General features: G+C 36.3%; 1 long non-coding RNA gene across 1 annotated transcript in view; it reads left to right on the forward strand.

Annotated features, from left to right (window-relative positions):
• Positions 1-499: 499 nt before the first annotated feature.
• Positions 500-23,628, forward strand: part of LOC118973069 (uncharacterized) — a 181,676-nt gene continuing 158,547 nt past the window's right edge. The window contains exon 1 of the long non-coding RNA XR_005062289.2: positions 500-769. This is a non-coding gene — a long non-coding RNA (uncharacterized lncRNA). The remainder of the gene's footprint in view (positions 770-23,628) is intronic.

The raw sequence follows: 23,628 nt of genomic DNA on the forward strand, positions 1-23,628 counted from the left end.
CAAAGCCTCTCCAACAGGAAACGTTGCTGCTTTTGAATACCCTGAGGGACTGTGGAGGGCGGGGCTGAGGTCCGGGAAGGCTAATAGGAACTGGAAGATGGCTCCTGCCAGGTGCTCTATGTGGCTTCCCTGTGTGGGGCAAGTAAGTGCCGGACTGAATGGAGCAGCAGGGAAAAGATGGGCTGGCATGCGCTTAGCAGCAGGGTACGTTCAGAGAACTGCGGAACCACGTCTGAGGTGCTGGGCCCGCAAACCACTCTTTCCTGAGAAAGCCGGATCTCGGGATCTTGGGAGATCTACAGGGGCAGCAGGTCCTGGGAGGGCAAACACCCTGTCCTCCCAGTGCCAGAAGCGCCTCCTCCCAGACTCCTCCTTCAGGCGTCTGGCACTTCACCTGTGAAGCAAATCCCAGTTCCTGGAGGCCTTGTACCACCCCGACTCCCTGAGTCACATTGCTGCTGGCTGCTTTGCCGCAGGAGTCGGGCCAGGTGCTGGAATGGGCTCTGGTCCAAAGGCCGAGCGGAAGGAACCACCCCAGCCGGACAGGGGACATGAACTGCGCACGCATGTGCTTCAAAGCCACAGCCTTCAGGTGCCGGAAGACCTCGGCCCGCGACTGCGGATTCCGGTGCTCAACCCTGGGGCTCTCCTGACACGTCTGCCCAGGTCCAGGGCCTCAGCCGCCCTAACGCTCTGCTCTGTCATCTTCAGCACACTTGTTGCCCGGGCTGCGAGGTACCTGGAATTCGTCCCAGGAGACCATCGACAGGTGACTTAAAAGAATACTTAAATGAATGTTTTCTAATGGTAGTCATACCGCTCCAAAATTTCAGGAGAGAAAGATATGGGTTGTGAACTAGCTTGTGCATTTTGGAAAGCCTCTCTCTTTCACAATCCTACACACCACCACCTAGTATTTTAAATATGTTTTTTTAAATAGCCATTATTTGTAGGCTAAGTATTTATTATTCTTTATTTAGTCTTGATATTTGTCATACAAATGACATGAAGAGAGAGATTTTTGCTCTTTAATAATGCCAGTGGAGTGGAACTTCTATATTTATACAGCATGGTTTATATTTCCTGTGACTGGTGTGGACTGTCGTAGTACCTGGGGAAGTGGACATCGGTAGAGTTGAAGCAGAGCAGTATTCTGGGAAGCAAGTCAGGTTTGCATTCTTAGTTCACCTCACTAAGGCATTCTTAGTTTGACTAGAGCTACTAAGTCGCTCTACGACTCTGAGTGAGTTCCATATGGTTAATAGTTTTATTTTCTGAATAAGATTCATTTTTGGGTAGAAAGAGACTCAAATTTTATTAGCCAAGCTGGAGTTATCAATCCACCTATTGTCAGAGGAGAACTGAGCCCCCTGATTTGAGTCTTACCAAGGCTGTGCCCTATTGGAGAAAGATTATTTCCTTAAAGCAAAACAGGTGTTTTTACCAGAAGGTGGGAAGGTTCTGAGAAGACAACAAAATTTCCATTTGGAATAGGTGTCCTAACAGCTTTCATGTCTTAACATTCTAAAATTGTTTTAGTCTATTTACTGGTGCTTTATTGACTATCATTCTTCATTTAGAAGTTGCTGGAAACTTCTCCAAGTTCAAATCTTTCATCTTTTGATGAAAACTAGTTCAGTTTTTAAAATGGGACAGTGTATATTGCATTTGTGCTGCACATTTCCCACCCCCACCCCCTCTGTTATTAAAAGATACAGTAAGGAGCACTGAAGTTTTCAAGATTTTGAGAAATCATTGATTTGAATCAGGCAAAGTCAAACCAAAGTTGGTCTAGGAGTGTTTTGCTGGCGGGACCTAGTGGAGAGGCTTACATAGAGCAGATGTGGAAGAAAAGCAAGGACATTCCTTGATGGGCTGTGGCGTAATGGTTGCCTCATTTGGGAAAGCCTAGTTGGCTGTTTGTTGTTGGCTAGATTGCTTGTTCTTACATTTCATTTTTCTTTGGTAACCTGTGTATTTTTAGGGATTGACTCTGACTTTGATTTTGGTTTGCTTATGTAGGTTACCAACACATTAGAACCCCCTCAATTTTAATGCCGTCCTTGTTTAATTAACCTAACACTTTTTTATATCATCAACTAACTGAAGAAATGATAAAATGGAAAAACAATAGGTAGAAGGATCTTAAATAATTATACTCAGGAATATATTAGAAATATGTGATACACTGTAAAGAATAAAAGATGTTCGATTATTATCAGTTCAGTTGGTTGCCATGTTATCTGAATTTTGATATACTGTAGGAAAATGACTCATTTAAATCTGAGTGATCTCCTTCCCCATGTTTTTCACTCTGCCTGTGTGTTGATGGATCCTATACCTGTATCTAGAGCAGACCTCTCTTTCAGAGCACCAAAATTATTTGCCAGCTGTTTACTCAACATCCCTGCCTAGACATATTTCTTGCTAAACTTTTTCTTGCTCCAATGCTTTAAATTTTTGTTAGTGGCTAAGTTAGAAACCTGGGAGTCTTCTGTGACTCTTCCCTCACCCAATATTACTTACTTGTTTCAAAATTAGTTGTCTCTAACTTCTAAATCACTTTGTTTCTGCCCACATTATGCTCCATGTGGCTAACACTTGCCACTAATAATTAATACAACATGTTGCCTGCTAATTGAATAATTCACAGAAATGGAGAAATATACAACAAAATAATTTTAGTTATGTAATAAATGCTATTATGGTGTCAGGGTATGGGGTTGCCTTTGAGGCTTCGGGGCAATATGAAGAGCAAAGAAGGCAGCGGCAGTTGTCATGGAGGGTGCTCAAAGAGACCACTTTATTCTACACAAAGTTGTATTTCTTAAACTGCTACAGTGCTAATTTATGGTTGCATAAATATTGAAGTTGTGCATGCATGTGACCTTCATGGCTATGTGCCTGGCCTTCAGGGCCCTTACCTAGCTTCTTTCTCATAGGTACAACATGCTGTATTTTCAGGTTTCTCAAGGCCAGACATGTCTGGGGTGAAGCAGTGGACAGCTGTCCTTACAGTAGGGGAAGGTAAGGGGAGGCCTTCCCTACATGTGGTATGCATAAATTGGCTTACTAGTCCTAGGTAGTGTGCAGTTGTGGGAAGGGATGCTACAGAAAGATAGGCCTGGATTTGAATTCTGTTTATCTTTATAACTTTGGGCAGATTATGTAATCTCTCTTAACCTCCTTTTCCTAATCTATTAAAGTGGAGATAAAGATATCTACCTTATGGGACTCATGCAAGCATTGTGTGGTATTATATTTGTATATATGTATATTACAGAAGATCATCAGTATATATATATATATATAAACATAATGTACACACCTACCATGATTTATAATATGCTCTTTGTCCATCACTGTTAAAGGTTTTACTTAAGGAATTTATAATCTAGGGGAATGGACAGAAAAATAATAAAGTCTACTATTTAGAGACTCTGTGATCAGTGCTGTTTTAACAGCCTATGGGTAATAATTCATTTAATTCATAGGATAACTATGAATTAAATTAAATAGGATAATTATGATGATTAGCAGGTGTCTGGTGCCTCTTTCCTTTATCCTATACCCTCTTGAGCTAATTTCCTGTCTCTCCACACTTATATTGCATCTTTGACATATAAAGTGAGGAAACTCATTTAAAAACATACTATTAGTTTCTCTTTCTCCTTCCTGGTTGTTTCACTGTTAAGAGTAGAGCTGACCTGTATTAGAAAGTGACATGAGTGAGGGTGTGTGTGTGGGGTGGGGGTGCACATTTAACAGTGGACATTGTTTATGATGCACAATACAAAGATTGAAAAGTATTTTCTGTGGCTGAATTGCAGAAGGTTCACTATTCATTCGAGGAAGTTTGGACTAAAGGAAATAAAAGGAAACAGTAATGATGTCACATATGTTTTTAAGGAGTAACATTTGAATGGTGGAAGTCACGAGCAAGGTTTAGCAGAGAGGTTGGTTTGTGTGATATAAAACATTAAATAAAATCTCTGTGATGGCTAAGTATACTAAGAAGGGTTCTTTGTCTTGTAAATTAATAAAAATACTTTTCCTCCCTTTGAGCCAAAAGCCTTAAAGATAAAATTTCATGAAAACAGTTTCAGGTGAGAATAAAAACTAATCAATTTGTGGACATTTATATCTGATAGATGCTATTTTCTTGTTGAAGCATCATTTAAATTATTTTTTTTAATAAATTAAAATTAAGAGCGAAAGGGGGTGTTGAGAATTTTACAGTTTATTTTAGAATTTAGTGAATTACATATTCAAGTAAAGTATTGGGCTTATAAATCACAGAAACAGATGAATAATTTTATAACTTTTACAGAATATATTTTGTGAGGAAAACCTTATCTATGGTATTGGATTAAGTTCCCTGGATAAATCTATACATGTTTTCCAGTATGATTGCCTTTCTTTGGGTGCGTGCATGCAGAGAATCATCATCATTCTCTTAATAGAATACTTCAACCAAATGCCAGAAATGGCTGGGAGTGTGAAGGATGAGATTTGAATTTTCTTGTCTTCTTCTAGATGTTAAGTGAATTTTATATAAGTTTGCTGTCCTTCAAGAAACTTGTCATCTCCTGAAAAGGACTGGCAAATCCAGAGAAATTGCTCAGAGAAACCGTGTCCTATTTTTTCCTAAGGGGAAAGTAACTAACATGAGTCAGCCACTTTACCTGTCTTTTACTGCTTGTGCAACGTGTGCTTAGCAGCTCAGATTCAATTTATCTGTATGCTGCTCATTAGAGCATAGCATCTTGAAGATATATAACATTAGGTTAGCAAGATCACTTATAAAAGTTGATCTAAAGAAACAGTCTGAATTCCATTTAAATTTCCATCTGAGCTTTTAAAATGCTGATCCACTGGCAGGTGCTTACCCAGTATTGTGCTTTGACACCATCTTGGACTAAAATAAGCCTTTCTTTGAGTTTTGCATACTCCATGGGAAACTACAAAATGTAAGGAAGTGCCAGACGCAAAGATCAGCAAGGCTATAAAAGGACAAACAACTCAAGGTAGCAAATGTTTCTTCTCTGGCTGGAAATTTTGCACAGAGCATGAAAGCTGAAAAAGAGATCAGCAATGAGCAAGGGTGACACTGATAAAAAAACAAAACAAAACAAAACTTGCAAACTTTTAAGATAAAAAGCAAATGTGAATTTTGTAAGAATATTCTCACATCTTTATGCCTTCCTCCAGATCTCGACAATATTCTGTTATAATGCAGTCCTTAAGCAAATGACACTGCCAGTGAAGCCCTTCGGAAGGAAACTTTCTTTAGGTGATTGAAACACTACATAGTGAAAGGAAATTTTAAAAAAGTTTTGAATGTAGAATGAAAGCATTTTGTCTGTTAATATTTCTGTTAGGTATTTGTAGCAGTTTATTTTCTTCAAAGCAGTGTTCCTTTGCATGTACATTCATGCACACTTCTTGTCATGTATTTTTTGAAGTCTTTGGTGTGAAATACATGTGAGCTATCTAAAAAATGTATTTTTTATGATCCAGGCTGGACATATTAGATAACTTGTGACAAGGATTTGAAATGATTGTGTATGAATATGCTTTAAAAATGAAGTAGCCTTTTTTAAAAAGTCCGTATATCGTGTGGAAATAACAAATAGGCAGATTTTTAGTTCTTACTCTTCAATAGCAGAAACAAGTACGTTACTTGTGTGGTCCGCTTACTTTTTGGGTAGGGCAGTAGGCTTCTCCTGCAGACCCCCTGGAGATAAATGATGATTGGATACAGAATCAGAATGGAGAGGCACATAAGAGACACTGTTCTGGCCACTGAAATGTAAAGAGAATTCTGCTGCGAGTGGTGGTCTTCTGGAAGGGCTTTGATTTCTTGATAATGAAGGCAGGTCCAACTTTCTTATTACCCCCCTTCCAGTCTTAAACAAGATCATAATGCCTGAAGCCACAGTGGCTATATTTAGGCCACAAGGCAAGCAAGCATGGGGATGAAAAGTCAACAGGATCATAACCTGAAAATAGAAAGTGCCTCTGGCCTTGGCAGTATTCTTGAGCAGCTAACCAAACCAGAAACTGCTTTGTTAGGGACTTCTTATATATGAAAAATAAACCTTTTTTTTGATTAAGTCAATATTTGCATAACTTCCTATTTTTTGGGCCTGAGAACATTCCTGACTAATAAACATAGCTTCCTTTGATGCCACTATATTTTTATTTCATTTAATTTGTTAATTAAGGTGCAGTTAGATTAACTCTTTGGGGGTACAGTTCTATAAATTTTCATAACTGTATAGAATTGTGTAATATCTGTATACCATGATCAGGGTACAGAAGAGCTCCCCTGACCCTCCAGATCTCCCTCTGCTGCCCGTTTGTAGTGACACCCTCCCCCTACTTCTGCTCTCTGTCATCCACCAATTTGTTCTATTGTTACTATAGATCTGTCTTTTTGAGAATGCCATAAAAATGAAATTGTACAGTATATAACTTTTTGAAAATACCTTAATTCATTCACCATAATGTTTTTGAGATTCATTCAATACATTGAGTTGGTTCGTTTTTACTGTTGAGTCCTTTGCATGGTTGTACTATAGTTCAGTACAAACTGTAGTACAAACAATAGTTTGTGTAATCAGTTACCTATTAAAGGACATTACATTCTTTTTGGTTTTGGAGCATTATGAGTAGAGCTGTTGAAAACATTTCTGTAAAGGTTTTTTTGTGTAAACATATGTTTTTGTTACTGTCTGGTAGATACTCAGGAGTGGGAGTGCTGGGTCATATGGTAAATACTTTCACTTGGTAAGAAACTGTCTAAATGTTTTCCAAAGTGGCTGTTGAGTTTTGCATTCCCAGAACAATGTGTGAGAGCTCCAGTTATTCACATCCACAACAGTGCTTGATATCAGAATTAAAAATTTTTAAATCATTTTATTATGTAATAATCACCATATATCTTCTTCACTTACTTAGACCATCTTTACTTTTACATCAGTGTTTTTTAGTTTTCAGCATTTACATGCTTTATTTGATTCATACCTAATCATTTCATACTTTGGAGATATTGTAAATACTACTATTTTAAAATTTTGTTTTCCAATTGTTGAAGCAGTATTTAAATTAATTTTCTCTTCCTTTATTCCTGATATTCCAAAACTTCTTTATGGTAGCATTTCCCTCTGCCTGAAGTGTTTGTTTTAGTGTTTTAGTAATTATTTTAAAGTGGTTCTGTTGGCTCTGAATTTACTAAGTTTTTCTTCATTTTTTGAAGAGTGTCTCCATTTCACTGTTCCTTTCTATGGGATATTTTTGCTGAATATAGAAGTCTACATTGCCAATTCTTTTCTTTCAGCACCTTACAAATACAGCTACTGTCTGTCAATGTAGGAAGATGTTACAGAGTCACTAACTATACTCTCTGTGGTGTACTACTAGCCCCATGACCAATATACATTATGATTGAGAGTTTTTGTGCCCCTTTATCCCCTTCAGACTTACCCACCCACCCCTCCTCATGGTAACCCTAGTCCCTTCTCAGTGTCTATGTGTCTACTGCTCTTTTGTTCATTCTGTTTTGCTTTGTATTTATAGTCCACAAAAGTGAATCGTATCATATTTGTCTTTCTCCACCTGGCTTATTTCACTAAGCTTAAATACCCTCAAGATCCATCCATGTTGTTGCAAGTGGCAGTTTTTAATGGCTGAATAATATTCCATTGTGTATATGTACTCCGTCTTCTTTATCCATTCATCTATTGATGGATTTAGGTTACTTCCATATCTTAGCTTTTGTAAATAATGCAGTAAACATAGGGGTGCATTTATCTTTTGGAGTCAGGGATTTTGTTTACTTCAGGTAAATCCCTAGGAGTGGAATTACTGGGTTGAATGGTATTCCCATTTTTAGTTTTTTGAGGAACCCCCATACTGCTTTCCACAGTGACTGCACCAACTGACATTCCCACAAACAATATAGGAGGGTTCCCACTTCTCCACATCCTTGCCAACACTTCTTATTTCATGTCTTTTGGATAGTGGCCATTCTACCTTATGTGAGATCATATCTCGTTGTAGTTTTGATTTGAATTTCCCTGATGATTAATGATTTAGAATTTCTTTTCACATGCTTGTTGGCCATCTGTATTTTTTCTTTGGAGAAATGTCTGTTTAGGTCCTCCATCCATTTTTTAATTGTGTTATTTGTTGTTTTTCTTGCTGTTGAGGTATATGAGTTCTTTATATATTTTGGATGTTAACCCCTTATTGGATAAATCATTTGTGAATATATTCTTCCATACTGTTGGAAGCCTTTTTATTCTGTTGGTGGTGTCCTTTGCTGTACAAAAGCTTTTAGTTTGATGTAGTCCCATTTGTTCATTTTTATTTTGTTTCCCTTTCCCTAGGAAACCTGTCCAGGAAAAAATTGCTTGCACATATGTTCAAGAGATTTTTACCTATGTTTTCTTCTAAGAATTTTATGGTTTCATGTCTTACATTCAGGTCTTTGATCCATTTCTAGTTTACTTTTATATATGGAGTTAGACAATAATCTGGTTTCATTCTCTTACATGTAGCTGTCCAGTTTACCCAACACTAGTTATTGAAGAGGCTGTCTTTTCTCCATTGTATATTTATGGCTCCTTTATCATATATTAATTGACCACATATGCATGGGTTTACATATGGGCTCTCTATTCTGTTCCATTGATCTTGAGTTTATTCTTGTGCCAGTGCTGTATATTTTGATTACTGTAGCTTTGTAGTGTAGCTTGAAGTCAGGGAGTAAAATCCCCCAGCTTTATTCTTCCTTCTCAGGATTGTTTTGGCTATTTAGGGTCTTTTGTGGTTCCATATGGATTTCAGAACTATTTGTGCCAGTTCATGAAGAGTGCTGTTGATATTTTGATAGGGTTTGCACTGAATCTGTAGATTGCTTTAGGCAGGATAGCCATTTTGACAATATTAATTTTTCCTATCCATGAGCATAGGATAAATTTCAATTTATTGGTGTCTTCTTTAATTCCTCTCATGAGTGTCTTATAACTTTCAGAGTTTAGGTCTTCCACCTCTTGGTTAGGTTTATTTGTAGGTATTTTATTCTTTTTTGATGCAAATGTAGATGGAATTGTTTTTCTGATTTCTCTTTCTGCTAGTTCATTGTTAGTATATAGGAAGGCAACAGATTTCTGTGTATTAACTTTGTATCCTGCAACTTTTTGAATCCAGTTATTAGTTGTAATAGATTTTTGGTGGAGTATTCAGGGTTTTCTATGTATAATATCATGTTTTCTGCAAATAGTAACAGTTTAACTTCTTCCTTACCAATTTGGATGCTTTTTATCTCTTTACATTGTCTGATTACCATGTCTAGGACCTCCAGTACCATGTTGAATAAAGGTGTGAGAGTGGACATCCTTGTCTTGTTCCTAATCTTAAAGGAAAAGCTTTAAGCTTTTCACTGTAAAGTGTGATGTTAGTTGTGGGCTTGTCATATGTGGCCTTTATTATGTTGAGGTAAATACCATCCATACCCATTTTGTTGAGAGTTTTTATCATGAATGAATTTTGAATTTTGTTAAATGCTTTTTCAGCATTTATTGAGATGATGTAATTTTTATTCTTTTTATTAGTGTGGTATACAATATTGATTGAGTTCCACAAATATTATACCATCTTTGTCTCCCTGGAATAAATCCCACTTGGTGGTGATGGATGATACATTTGATGTACTTTTGAATTCAGTTTGCTAATATTTTGTTGAGGATTTTTACATCTATGTGTATCAGATATATTGGTCTATAATTTTCTTTTATTCTAGTGTGTCTTTGGTTTTTGTATTAGAGTGATGTGGCCTCCAAGAATGAGTTTGGAAGTATCCCCTTTTCTACTTTTTGAATACTTTAAGAAGGATGGGTATTAGGCCTTCTCTAAATGTTTGGTAGAATTCAGCTGTGAAGCCATTTGGTCCTGAAATTATGTTTTTGGGGAGTTTTTTGATTACCAGCTCAATTTCATTGCTGGTAATTGGTCTGTTCAGATTTTTGTGTTTCTTCTTTGGTTAATCTTGGGAGGTTGTATTTGTCTAGGAATTTGTTCATTTCTTCTAGGTTGTTCAGTTTCTTGGCATATTATTTTTCATAGTATTCTCTAATAATTCTTTGTATTTCTGTTGTATCCATTGTTAGTATTCCATCTTCATTCCTGATTTTGTTTATTTGTGTTCTCTCTCTTTTTTTTCTTGATAAGTTTGGCTTGGGGTTTATTTATTTTGTTTCTTTTCTCAAAGAACCAGCTCTTCATTTCACTGATTATTTTTTATTGTTTTATTCTTCTCTATTTCATTTACTTCTGCACTGATCTTTATTATGTCCCTCATCCTCCTAACTTTGGGTTACATTTGTTCTTCTTTTTCTAGTTTCTTTATTGTGAGTTTAGACTGTTTATCTGGGATTGTTCTTGTTTCTTGAGGTAAGCCTGTATTGCTCTGTACTTCCCATTTACAACCATTTTGTAGAGTCCCACATTTTTTGAACTGTTGTATTTTTGTTTTTATTCATTTCCATGTATTCTTGATTTCTGTTTTAATTTGTTTATTGATCCATTAATTATTTAGAAGCATGCTGTTTAGCCTCTACATATTTGTAGGCTTTTTTGCTGTTGTTGTTGTTGCCTTCCTTTGATTTTTATGAGAAATACCTGTTTATGTTGGAATAATTGTTCTGTTAGCAGTAATGTAATACTTTCCTGTGGCTGCTTTCAATATTATGTCTTTAACTTTGGTTTTTCAGCAGTTCAGTTATGATGTGTCTTTGACATGAATTTCTTTGTGTTGAGTGTGTGAGCTTTTTTGAGCTTCTTGTATTTGTAGGTTTAAGTTTTACCAAATTTGAGATGTTTTCGTCTATTATTTTTGAAACATATTTTCTATACCACATTTTTACTCATCTTTTTCTGAGGCTCCAATGACACAAATGTCAGACCTTTTTGGTATTTCCCCACAGGTTCCTGTGTCACTGTTCATATTTTAAAAAACAGTTTTTTCTCTGTTGAGAAGATTGCAAAATTTCTGTTGATTTTTCTTTTTAAAAACTCTTCTTCTCTTAGCTCTATACCACTATTAGGCCCATCAGCTGATATTTTAAAATTTTGGTTATTGTTTCAGTTTGAAAATTTCTATTTCATTCTTTTTTATAACTTTTATTTATTTAGGTGTGTTACTAACTTTCCATTCATTTCAAGAATTTTTGTAACATTTAAAAAATACCTGTGGGGAAATTGTCTCTTCTTTGAGTACGCAAAATGATGACTGTCATCTTACTAACATAAACCACACTGTCTACAATTTTGATTTTTGGTTTCATGAAAGTACAGTGGGAAATAGAAATCAACTTTAATGTAATCTTAAGAAAGAATCTTTCCTTCCAATACTACTCATATGGAATTTCATGGCATTTCATTTTTCATGATTGCTTTTATCAAAAATTTCCAAAGCCTTAGGAAGAATTTTGACAGAAGCAGCATCATTTATTTGGAAAATCACATTTACTTGTTTAGAAAATATTTAATTAAATCTTGTAATTTCAGTGCAAGTCAAAGGAAATAAACACTTTGGGGGATAAAATCACCTATGTTTATATTATTTATGCTTTATATATATATATTATATATATATATATGTATTTACTAGGAGTTGGATAGAAAATTAGATACAGTTAACCCTTGAACAGATTGGAGTTTAGGGGCATCATTCCCCTGCACAGTCAAAAATCCATGTATAACTTTTGACTCCCCAAAAACTTAAGTACCAATAGTTCTTCATTTTTCAAATCGTCACAAATATTCAAAAAATTTTCCAATATATTTATTGAAAAAAAAATTCACATGTAAGTGGACCTGTGCAGTTCAAACTTACATTGTTCAAAGGTCAGCTGTATTTATTATAATAAAGAACTGTTGCCCTATAAAAATAAAACTGAAGTTAGCTTAAAGACCATGGATTTTAACTTGAAACTTTGGAAGTCACAATAATCTGAACCTTCTTTAAGACACCGTCTATTTAAACTTAGGAGGAAGTCATGACTTTATTTGAAAACATTTAATTCAATAAGTACCCTTTTTTTTAGTTTTATAAGACTTGTCAGTCAGTTAATAAACAATATTTTATTGAGCACCTTATCTGTTAGACACTATGCTAGTCTCTGAGTGAAGTTAGAACTAGCTGATCTCATGGAACTTAGAAGAAGAATGCTATTATAGAAATAATGCCAAGAGCTATGTATGATATGCAAAAATACCTGATGATTTGGTCTCAAATATGAGAGTGGCAAGGGATCTTAAAGGGTATATCTATATCCAAATCTCTATAAAGTGGTCTTTTGACCTGTGATTGAACTCATGATGGGAAATCCATAGTCTACTGAGTCACCCAATTCATTTGCTCCTGAAAAAATCTCCAGTTTATAGTTGGTAAACTTGGAGTGTCACACTCTCATTGTATTTGAGTACAGTACTGAGTTAGGTCACAGAATCTATGTCACCATATCCTCTAGCCCTTACATTTCTTGACTCTTGTGAAGATGGATTTTTCTTGACTCTTGTGAAGATGAATTTTCATTACTACAGATTTTATTGTTATTCCAGTATTAGGGATGGAGATTCCTTCTGTGTGTCTGATCTTTAAACCATAAATCTGAAAATCAGATTGCTTTTCTTCTTATCATTTATCCTTAGTGGCAGTTTATCCAGTTCCTTACTCTTAATATAAAGAGAACCTGATTCTCTTACTTTGCCAATGCTATAGTGGTAGGACTGCAGTATCAGAATCAAATTTATTATTTCCCTCTTGATTGTCCTAGTCAGAGATTAATGAAGTGTGTGGTATTCACATGTAGTGACCTTGCAAAGGAATTTATCCTGTAGCCCCATACAACAGTCCTTTGTTGTTTGGAGTGAATCATTAATTATATCTGACAGATTGAAGATGTATGAGAATTAAGGTGCAGCCTAAAGACCACCTGTCTTAGTTGACTGAAGCAATGACATCATTCTGCTTTCTATTGTCCAATCACATTTGTTCTGAATCTCTGACCAATGAATACCAGTTCCAGAAGAACCTTTTCCGAATGACTTGAATCATGACTAATAACGTTATGTCTGAGGTTCCTGTTTGTCCTGCATTATCAATAGAGGTTGACGCTGATTAATGTATATAATCTCTCTTTACAATTACTTAGGGGTAATAATCAGCATGTCATAATTCATTGAAGAGTCCCTGGTATTTCTTATGTGCTTTAGACTGCCTTTCTTTTCTTTTCTTTTTTTGAAATTGCACTTCATTCCTATACTTTTCCAATATTATTGCAGTTATTAGGATGAATTGTGTCCTAATTTAAAGCCATTCCACCAGACATTATGTTATTTGTTTAATAGCATTTGCTAAAATGATGATGTTAATATGAATGAAGGACACTTTTGCAACACTCAAAGCTGCTGAGGGTAGCATGTTAATTAGGTTTCATGACTGACTTCTCCAGACAAACATAAATGAATCTGGGAAAGGAAAGATAGATCTGGTTTCTTTCTTTCCAGAAGCTAAACCGTTATATAAACATTTTAAAGGTCTAAGCAAGCATTTATCAACTTTCCGTCAATAGAGGACATGTATTAATGATGGGAGAAAGGGGGGCTGAAGCTAAATATTATTTTTATTCAAATTGTTACTGATTTACCATTGATGTCTGATAGAAAAGTAATCATTAATCTTGCAACCAGTCGGTATATAGCAAAGACCTATCGTGTTTTAAGGCAGTGGGAATAAGAGAGACACATTCCCTGCACTGAAGGTTCATACAGTGAAGTTGAGAATACAAATATTTACCAATTTGGGAAGAGTCTATGGGGATATGTGAACAGAGGCATGAAACCAGCACTAGAGAGTCAAGAAAGATCTCTCTGAGGGAACAATGGCTACTAAGATCTAAAGGGTGAATGGGAGTTTAGGATCTCATGTGTACATGCCCAGCACCTCTCCTTATCCCATGTGTTTAGGTAATACTGTCTTTTCCTATAACTGTAACTGGATCATAGCTATATGATTATAATTAATTAATTACTCATTCTTATAAATTAGAGGAGAAATTAAAAAGTGTTGCATTAAACCCAAGTGAAGCTTGAAGTCTGAACAGTGAAGTTAGAATATCGCATGCTCTTGGGAAGATAAGGCTATATACACAGCATCTGACAAAAATAAAATGAAAAACACCTTAAGATGTGCCTTCTTACAATATTCTAATTATAAAGAAAAAATTTGAAGTAAAAAATTCACAAAATGGAGTCTGGGGCTGCAACCAAACTACCTATTCACTGACCACAGTTTAAAAGGTAAACACAAGCTTGAACAAAATCAGACAGCAGTAAAGGTGTAACTCCCTTGTTATAATAAATGGATTTTTAAAAAATGCAATGCAATGTGTATATTTAAGCGTAAGTTTCTTTCTGCCTTGCAAGATCATTCACTGGGACCTTGTCTTCCTTTGCCATTGGTATCCAGAGTCAAGTGGCTCCTCGCTATTTAGAATTGTTAGTTCATGGGCTCAAGTGAATTGTCAGTGATCTTTGAAGACCTAATTTTGGTGTTCATAGGTAGATTAACACACAAGTGAAAACTTCTTCAAAGTTAATAATCTAACAATGTGAACAATCTTCTTTCAGTTATTTTTTCTTTGGTTTAGTTTTTAATCCTTATATTTGCACGTCAGATTTTCTTAAGTGATACTCATAAATGTCATATATTAATTCCTATCATTAACAGCTTTCATTCTTTAATCTCTGTTGGCATGAATATGGCATACTTTCTCTGGGCTCAAATGGTTAGACTTGGCTCATTTAATCAGAAAAATCAGCCATAATTTCCTTTAAACATGGTCATTTCTATATGACACTGACCAAAAGTCATTTTGACCCAAGGGTTTGAGTAACTACTTGGTTGGGAAGTCACAGATCAGTACCATCCCCTGTCTTACCCATTTTTTTTTCAATTGAGATATAATTAACATGTAACATTATTTCATTTTAGGTGTACAATATAATGATTTGATATTTATATATATTGTGAAATGTTCCCAAGTCTAGCTAACAACAATTTAAAATATTTTTTAAGGATTCTCACTGCCTCCCGAGAAATGTTGCAATTCTTCAGCAGCATATACTCTTTTTACCTGATCCCTCATCTTTGTGTGGCTTTCCTGACTCATCTTCCCCTCATTCCATCTCATACTCAGTGGTCCACTCACCCAAGTGTGCTGTTCCCCAGCCCTTCCATGCTGTTCCAGGTCTCTGCAGTGATGCTCCTCACCTGCCTCTGTCTCTTCCTGTTCATATAATTTTTGTGCATCAGTCTCTGTGGAAACGTTTGCTTTATATCTGAAGACAGAATTATTTTCTCCTGCTTCTGTGCCATCAAATATCTTGCTATATACCCCTAATACTATATTCATTTCAATTGCAATAATTAGCAATATTTACATATCTTTAATTAGTCTACTGGACTATGAAGTTAGGGACTTCATTATATTTTTTTACAGTCTTGGCCTTTGCCTTTGGCATGTGGTGTAGGATTAATTTTTTATGACATTTTATTATGAAAATATTCAAATATACAGAAAGGATGCACAGTTGTTTTAAGTAGCACATATATCCACAATTTACATTCAGCAATTTTTATAGTTGTATTTGCTTAATCTATATTATCTATAACTTTGTCTCTTCATGTGTCTATACGTATATGTATATTTTTGATTGGACACATTAACAAATAAGTTACAGGTATTATGACACTTCACCTATAAATATTTCAATTGTTTTTTCCTAAAAATAGACTTCTTTGTAAGTTACAATATCATTATTACACCCAACAAGAATAATATAATTGTCTAATATCACCTAATACCCAGTCCATAATTAAAATTTCCCTAGTTCCAAAAATGACTTTAGAGGTTTTTTTTACCAGCTTATTACCAAATTTTTGATCAAATAAGTAAATCCTGAAATCCAGTATTGGCACAGCTTGAATGCTTGCTTAGGGAGAGAAATATGGAATGCATATGATATTTGAAACTCTGTTTTTCTGAATTGTCAGATTAAAGCTGATAGTTATGTCAATTGGCATGAAACATGTAGGCTATAGATTACAATTAAAAAGCTTAATTAAAACAGAGCAATATAGCTGCATTAGCATTCATTGCAACAATAGAAAAGCCTTTGAAAGCAGTCCTAGTAGAGAATGGCATGAATCCATCCCGGTAGTTATAAAGGCATCTGCTGCTATTGTGAAGACAGGAGGGCAGTGCAAGGTCATCACTTATTATCCAGTTAAGCCATTTTTATTTAATGCTGTACCATAAAATTTCCTAGTTGTATATAAATTGTGGCTGCGCATGCAAACTCTCAGGTCATTTTCTACCATTAGCTTACCTAAAATTGCTTACTGCAGTCCTGCATACTAGATCATTGCCATCTATAGTTTTTTGAAGAAAAATTATTAAGAAGTCCATGTATAAAGTGCTGTGTAGCTTTTAAGGAAAGCTTCAGTCTTGTTCCCAGAATTTTCCATTCCAGCCCCTCCATAGCCTTTGCTATCATCAGCGGACGCTCTTTGTGATTCTCTCTTTGTAATTTTTCCTTCTGCTCTGATTCAAGGTGGAAATTGCCATCACATGGTAACCCTGCTAGAGGAAAGTACCTCATTAGCAATATTTTCCACAGACACCAAAGTAGAATAAAGGGAAATCAGAACAATATAGCACCAAAGATCAGTAGGGAAGCTGCATGATTTAAATAATGGAATAGCTTAGGATGTGGAAGCATTAACCTTGGGTGTTGATTTTGGAAAAGTCACTTCACTTCTTTACCCTTCAGTTTCCTCGTCTGTTAAATGAAAATAAAACACTTGTATCTCCCAGAATAGAAGAAATCAAAGGAGGCCTGTCTGTGAGTGTTCCGTGAACTAAAACTGCTTCTAATATATATCAAAGATATTATCAATTTATTTCTAGCAATTTAGAGTCTTGTTATATCTGATTTGTTATAGTCCTGAGACCTGAAAAGGAGTCTAGCTTGTTCCTTATAAAAATATTTAGGTGAACCACACTTAACAGCATCAGCAACTTTATTTTGGAAACTCTTTACAGGAGTTAAACAGGTGATAGTTATGTCAATTGGCATGAAACATGTAGGCTATAGATTACAATTTTTCCATAGATTTTCTTGAATCATGGGCCTTGGGTATTCTGAAGTATTATTTGTTTTATTTTTTAGCTGTCAGGACTATTGTGCTCAAAGCAAATCTGTCTGCTCCAAATCAAAGCACATACTTGAAGCTGCAGGGTCAGATGGACAGGAGCATTGGGTTCATTTTTAGTCTGTGTGCCCAAAATCTCTCTTAAGACCACATAGGTGGCCTTTCCTTGGATGCTTCCACAGAACACGGCGCTGTTCATTCATTCCTGTAATGCATCTGTTCCTTGGTGCTTCCCAAGAACAGCAGGGGCTCCAGGAAGGGAGCCATTACGCAACATTCTGAACTCCAAACCTAAATAAAACCCAATATTATTGATTCAACGTACAATTAATGGCTTCCTGCATGAAGAGAATTGGGAAAGGGGCCATGAGAGGATTCTAAGAAAAAAAAAAGACACATGCCCTGTCCTCGAAAGTTTTATAGTGTGGTATGAAGAATTAGATAAATAAATAAGTGTAAAACGTGAAATATTGTGAAGAGCTCTATAAAGAGTGGTTTAAGTCAAACCCTTTCAAAGACAAATTCTCATAATTTCTATTTACTATGTTCAAAAGTCTTCCTCAGCTATCCCTGATCCCCTCTCACTGTCTTTATGAAGTCGGTTCCTCTGAAGGGATGTGCTATACAGAGAAAACCTGTGTCCTTCCCCCTTACTGGACGCTCAAATCACTTGTGCTAGTTTTTGGCATAGGAGTAATGAAGAGTGAATCTGGAGCGGCCTCACCTGGAAGAACAGCAGCTGTGGGGATGGCGTGGGCAGCCGTATATATCGAGTTGCCACTTTACTCCATATATTAATCTGTCTGCTGAGTAAACTCATGTTTCCTCAGTGCTATGTAGTACTTTTTGTTTTTAAGTTGACAGTATTATTTAGATTTTAGACATGGGGGAAGCAGAGACTCACAGAGAGGGGTACCTGCCCAATATCTCACAATTAACAATTGCACAAATTATTTTGAACCAGGTCTCTTGGACTCTGCCGTTTCTACTCTGTCATTCTTCTTGGCAGGCAGGCAACTGAAGACCAGAGTCATATAGTGGAAGGAGCAAAAGCTCGGGACTCCCAAGGATTAGTGAAGCCTGCCTGTTAGGAATTCCAGAGCCAAAATTTGGAAACTACAGCTAAGCAAACAAAGTCAGTGATACCTGGAACCAAAAAAGACGTGCTGTAAACTCTATTTCTATCATTTTAATGGGCAATTACTGTGGTAGGTGGAACAGAAATCCAGATGTTCCTGTATAACGTCACAACTAATAATAAGCGTTCAGAAGCCAAGTTATGTAAAACATTTAAGTCTGAGGTGTTTTTTTAAGCTCATGGCCATAGCAAATGCCTTTCTTTGTAGGTGTGATAGTTTATTTTTTGTGTCAACTTGAGTGATCTGGGGATGACCTAATAGTTGGTAAAACATGGTTTCTAAGTGTGTCTGTGAGGGTGTCTCTGGGAACAGTTAGCATTTGAATTGGTAGACTGAGTAAGCCGGATCGTCCTAACCAATGCAGGTAGGCACCATCCAATCCACTGAGGGCCTGAATAGAACAGAAAAGCTGAGGAAGGGCAAATTCTCTCTCTGCTTGAGCTGAGTTATCCATCCTCACCTGCCCTTGAAGATAGCTGCCCGTGGTTCTCCAGCTTTCAGACTCAGATGGACTTATCCCATCAGTCCCCCCAGTTGTAGGCTTCAGACTCAGATAAATCACACCACTGGCTTCCCTGGTTTTCCAGTTTGTAGACGGTGGATGAGGACTTAGGATAATACTGGCGTGAGCCAATTCCTACACTAAATCTGTCCTTAAATATATCCCTGTATATCCTGTTTCTGTTTCTCCAGAGAAGATACTGATACAGCCAGAATCATTCAATTGACCTAATACTAGAGTAGGAGTCAGTATGTATCCTCACACGAGTCTTGGATTAGTCATTGTGCTGTATACCTTTTCATTACTACTGCCTCGATGAGATGAGTAGGTAAACCTATAGACCAGTGATTTTTCAAGTGCATATCATGAACTTTTGCTTGACTAAATGAAGTAGAAAATACAATAGCAAATGCATTTCTTTAAAAATAGATTTTCTGTGTTTTATTTGTATTTTGTTAAATACATCTATAATATATCCTACCTTAGGGGGATAGGCAAATGTTTTTTAAAACTCTGTCTTATGTCATCATCAAGGTTGTTGCCAGCTCCCAAATTACCTTTTCTATTCTCCTCTAAAAATTCAAAGATTGTGTTTCAGACCATATTGTCCTCTTGCCTCTTACATGGTTGGGAGTGCCTGCCTTATTATATTTGACTGCTTTCATAGCACTATCATGTTTTGCTTTTGTTTCTAAATTCCCCACTCTCCTGCCTTCTTTCTTAACTCTTCTGTCCGCCCCTAACTACGGAGTGTCCTGAAAGCACAGTTGTCTCTCTCACTTGTGCTCTACTGAAACACTGTTCTAAAGAAACTCAAGTTCAAACCTGAACTATGAACTACTTTTCTCTCTCCTTGACCCTGGATTACAGACTTCCAGCAGCATCTCCTCCCAGATGTTTCAATATCATCACAGGTTGAATTTCTCATTCTTCACCTGAAGTATTCCTTTCATTGCACATTCAGTTATAAAATTGTAACTAGAGGTGCTGTTTTCTGTTTGGTTTTTTTTGTAATGAGAAGGGCCATTTGAGTTGCCCTTAATTTTGCAAATATAAGGCAGATAGACACCTGGTAGCAGATTATAAGCAATGTGTTTTATTCATTTGTTTTTTGGTACAGAAAGGCTTACCTCAGTGGTTCTGCAAGAGCAGTGGCTTGAGCAGCAGTATCAGCATTTTTGGGGAACATGTTAGTATTGTAGAGCCTCAGATCCCACCCAGACTTACTGGGTCAAAAACTCTGGCAGTGGAATCAATCATCTTATCTTTTAATAAGTCCCCCAGATATTTCTGATGAAAACATCCAAGGTTTGAGGACAACTGCTTCATACTCCTGGGCTTACAGAAATGGTTCCTACACCAATTTGCATGAGAAGCCTAGGGCTGACCTTATGGGGAAGAAACACCAAGATTCATTATCCGTACCTTCTGAGATCCGGTTTTAGATAAGGATCACCGAGGTGGAGATTATGAGGATCCCAAAGTAAAAAAGCACTTGGTAGAATGTTTGCACTAGTTTTTTATGCTCAAACACCAGTTACAAATTTTTTAGTAAGAGCTTTATTGAGATATAATTCCCATATCATTGTTAAAAATGATTGAAGACAGTTTAGGTGACACAAACTTTATATAATATTTTGTTAAGCAGGCAGTCTCCATTCCCAGGGTCCAGAGAACTGCAAATGAAGTGGAAGGCAGGGCGCTTTTTTAGCACAAAGAATGAGGAACAAGGAAGTAAGTGTAGAGCCAAGAGTTGGCTTGGCTTTTGCCTTTTGAGTATTGGCTGACTAGAAACACTGCATTTCTGGTTAAGTGGAATATTTACATGGACATGAAATATTTAATTTCTAGATAAGTGGAGCGTTTATAGGGACAAATGGAATTTCCTTAGTTTTGGTCTCCTGACAGAGCCCCCTGAGCAGAAGCGGCTCCATCTTAGGCCTAGAAATTTATTTCAACACTAAAACGTAACCTCTTAAAAGCACACAATTCATGGATTTTAGTCTATTCATAAAATTGTGCAACCATCACTCTCCTTTAAAAAAGATTTGTAGCAGCTGATTTTGGTTTAAGTCTGTGAATGATCTTGAAGTTCGTTCAAGCCAGACTCTCTGACCCATCAGGGAATATACACATACACAGGTAAACTAGGTGTGTGATGAAGATGGGCTCAGGAGAAGCTCCTCACAACTGGACTGGCAGGACTCACAGCAGAATCAACCAGCGTGTTTCAGGAAATCGCTCAGGGATGGACCTTCAGCAGAAATCCCTGTCGGAACAAAAGGAATGGCCGTGGGTTGAGTATACCTATTTGCCACAGACACATCTGATATATTTGTGTTGCTTGGTAACATATTTATTGCTATCATGCCATCTCCCTGCCCCCCACAAAGTGTCTGGTTGAAATGATAAATCATTTGATCACCTTAATTAGACCTCCTAGTTCTCTCTTGGAAACCCTTTCTCTCTGGCATCTGGCACCTGTCCAAACCTCTGCAGCTCCAAATCCCAGTTTCCGTCTCTGAAGCTCAGTGAGACTACCATGCTTTGTGTACACTGTTGACCAACACCAAGTGCACATAGCTCCACTTCATGGGGCACTTTGGGGCTCTCTTAAATTTCCCCTTTGCTGCCTGTTGTCCAACATTTGAACTATTTTATCAGATATTTTGAGTTTTAGTCTCTTATTAGTTACTCCGCTATGATGTCTGTGAATTTGTACACATCACTGCATATAGCAGCAGTTCATTCTTTTTCTATGTGGCTTAGAATTCCTTGCATGAGTAATAAACAACAGTGCACTTATTTATGCACTTTTGATGGATATTTTGGTTATACCAGTTTTTGACTATTACAAATAGATGGTCACTACATTATTTTAGGAGTTGTTTAAATGCCTCTTATTATTTGGCCCTATGTTAGTACAGCACTGTACACACCCATGAATAAGACAAGTCATTTTTTTAATGATTGTCCTTGATGCAGCCATTAAATGAATGCACAATGGTAACAAACAAGCATTTCCCAAAGAACATCTTGCTTTAGATGGTAACTTGGAAAAAAGCAAAACATAAAAAAAAAAAACCAGTTCTGTCATCAAATAATTCGAAGAACCAATGCTATCAAATAAGATAGAATGCAATAGTAGAAAGTAGAAAGACAAACTACTATGAATTCCAGAAAAAAGAGACTCCGTATTTACTGCAAGGGAACAGACTGGTTCTCTAAGTAATGCTGGTATTCATGTAATATAGTTTAATAAATGGAAATTGATTTATTCTTAAAGTAGTTTTCTGAAGTAGTTTTACCACTTTACCTTTTATTATCAATGCCTGAGTGTCTCAGTTGCTCACATTCTCACCAACACTTAGTTTTGTCTGTCTTTAAAATTTTAGCCATTTTGGTGGGATGTTGAAACTCCATAATTCTTAATGCTGTTTGGGGGATGGAAATGTTAATGACAGGGCTGTGCACAGTGCTTGGCTTGCTAAGACAGAGATAGAAACTTCCAGAGGGCGTCATGGGACTATAGGATGGGGTGTAGACCCTTGGAATACCGGGGTCTGTGTAAAGACTTCATCATTGGAAAGCCTCAAGAGTCACCTGCTCCTGTTGTTCCTGTTAGCCTGAAGGTGTTTTCACAAATGCTGTTTTTGCATAATTCTAGTTTAACTGAGCACGTAGCACACATAGAGTTCTGCTTGCGTCTCTGATAATAATCAACACGTGAAAACCTTTGTATGAAAGATTTAAGATTCATCACATCCTGTAACTTTCTGTGTTCTTGTGATCTGCACCTGTGGTATTTTTAATCATGATGTAAAGATTTGAAAGTGCACAATAAATATGAGAGCAAACAGAGGAAAAGGGTCTTTGCCTTTGAGTGCTGACCCCCTCACCTTCTCCTTTCTTGCTGTAAAATAAGGTGTGGAGTAATCTTTCATCCGTTATCTCAGGGATTGCTGGCCATTCCCAACAATGCTGAATGCTTTATTCTTTATCTGTTTCACACTCTATTTAAATTAAAATAATATTTAAATCTCTAAAGCTTATACCTATATCTTTAAATGAAAATAAGATCTAAATTTAAGAACTGTTTCATACCCAATCTCTTTAAAAAATAATTTAAAAATAAAAGTGATATTTAATTTTATTGTATGGACTTTATTAAATGGTGGTATTAGATTATGTTGTTTCTAAAATGTTAAATAATTTTTAAGTCCTTTAATCTTAACTTATATACTTTGCACTATACTTTGAGTTTGTATATGATATTTTTCAGAATTTCTTAGTCTTTTAGACACTAAATTATCGTATCTCAAAATATTGTGCCTACTAAATTTTTCAAATAAGGAGAATTCTCTGATGTGTACTTTTCAGTAAGTCTTATCTGTTGTGTGCATGGCCCTATGTTAGTACAGCCCTGTACACACCCATGAATAAGACAAGTCATTTTTTTAATGATTGTTCTTGATGCAGCCATTAAATGAATGCACAATGGTAACAAACAAGCATTTCCCAAAGAGCATCTTGCTTTAGATGGTAACTTGGAAAGAAGCAAAACATAAAAAAAAAAAACAGTTCTGTCATCAAATAATTTGAAGAAACAGTTCTATCAAATGCGATAGAATGTAATAGTAGAAATTAGAAAGACCAATTACTATGAATTACAGAAAAAAGAGACTCCGTATTTACTGCAA

Source organism: Manis javanica, chromosome 1 (genome assembly GCF_040802235.1).
Source record: "Manis javanica isolate MJ-LG chromosome 1, MJ_LKY, whole genome shotgun sequence".
In the NCBI taxonomy this organism is placed as follows: Eukaryota; Metazoa; Chordata; class Mammalia; order Pholidota; family Manidae; genus Manis; species Manis javanica.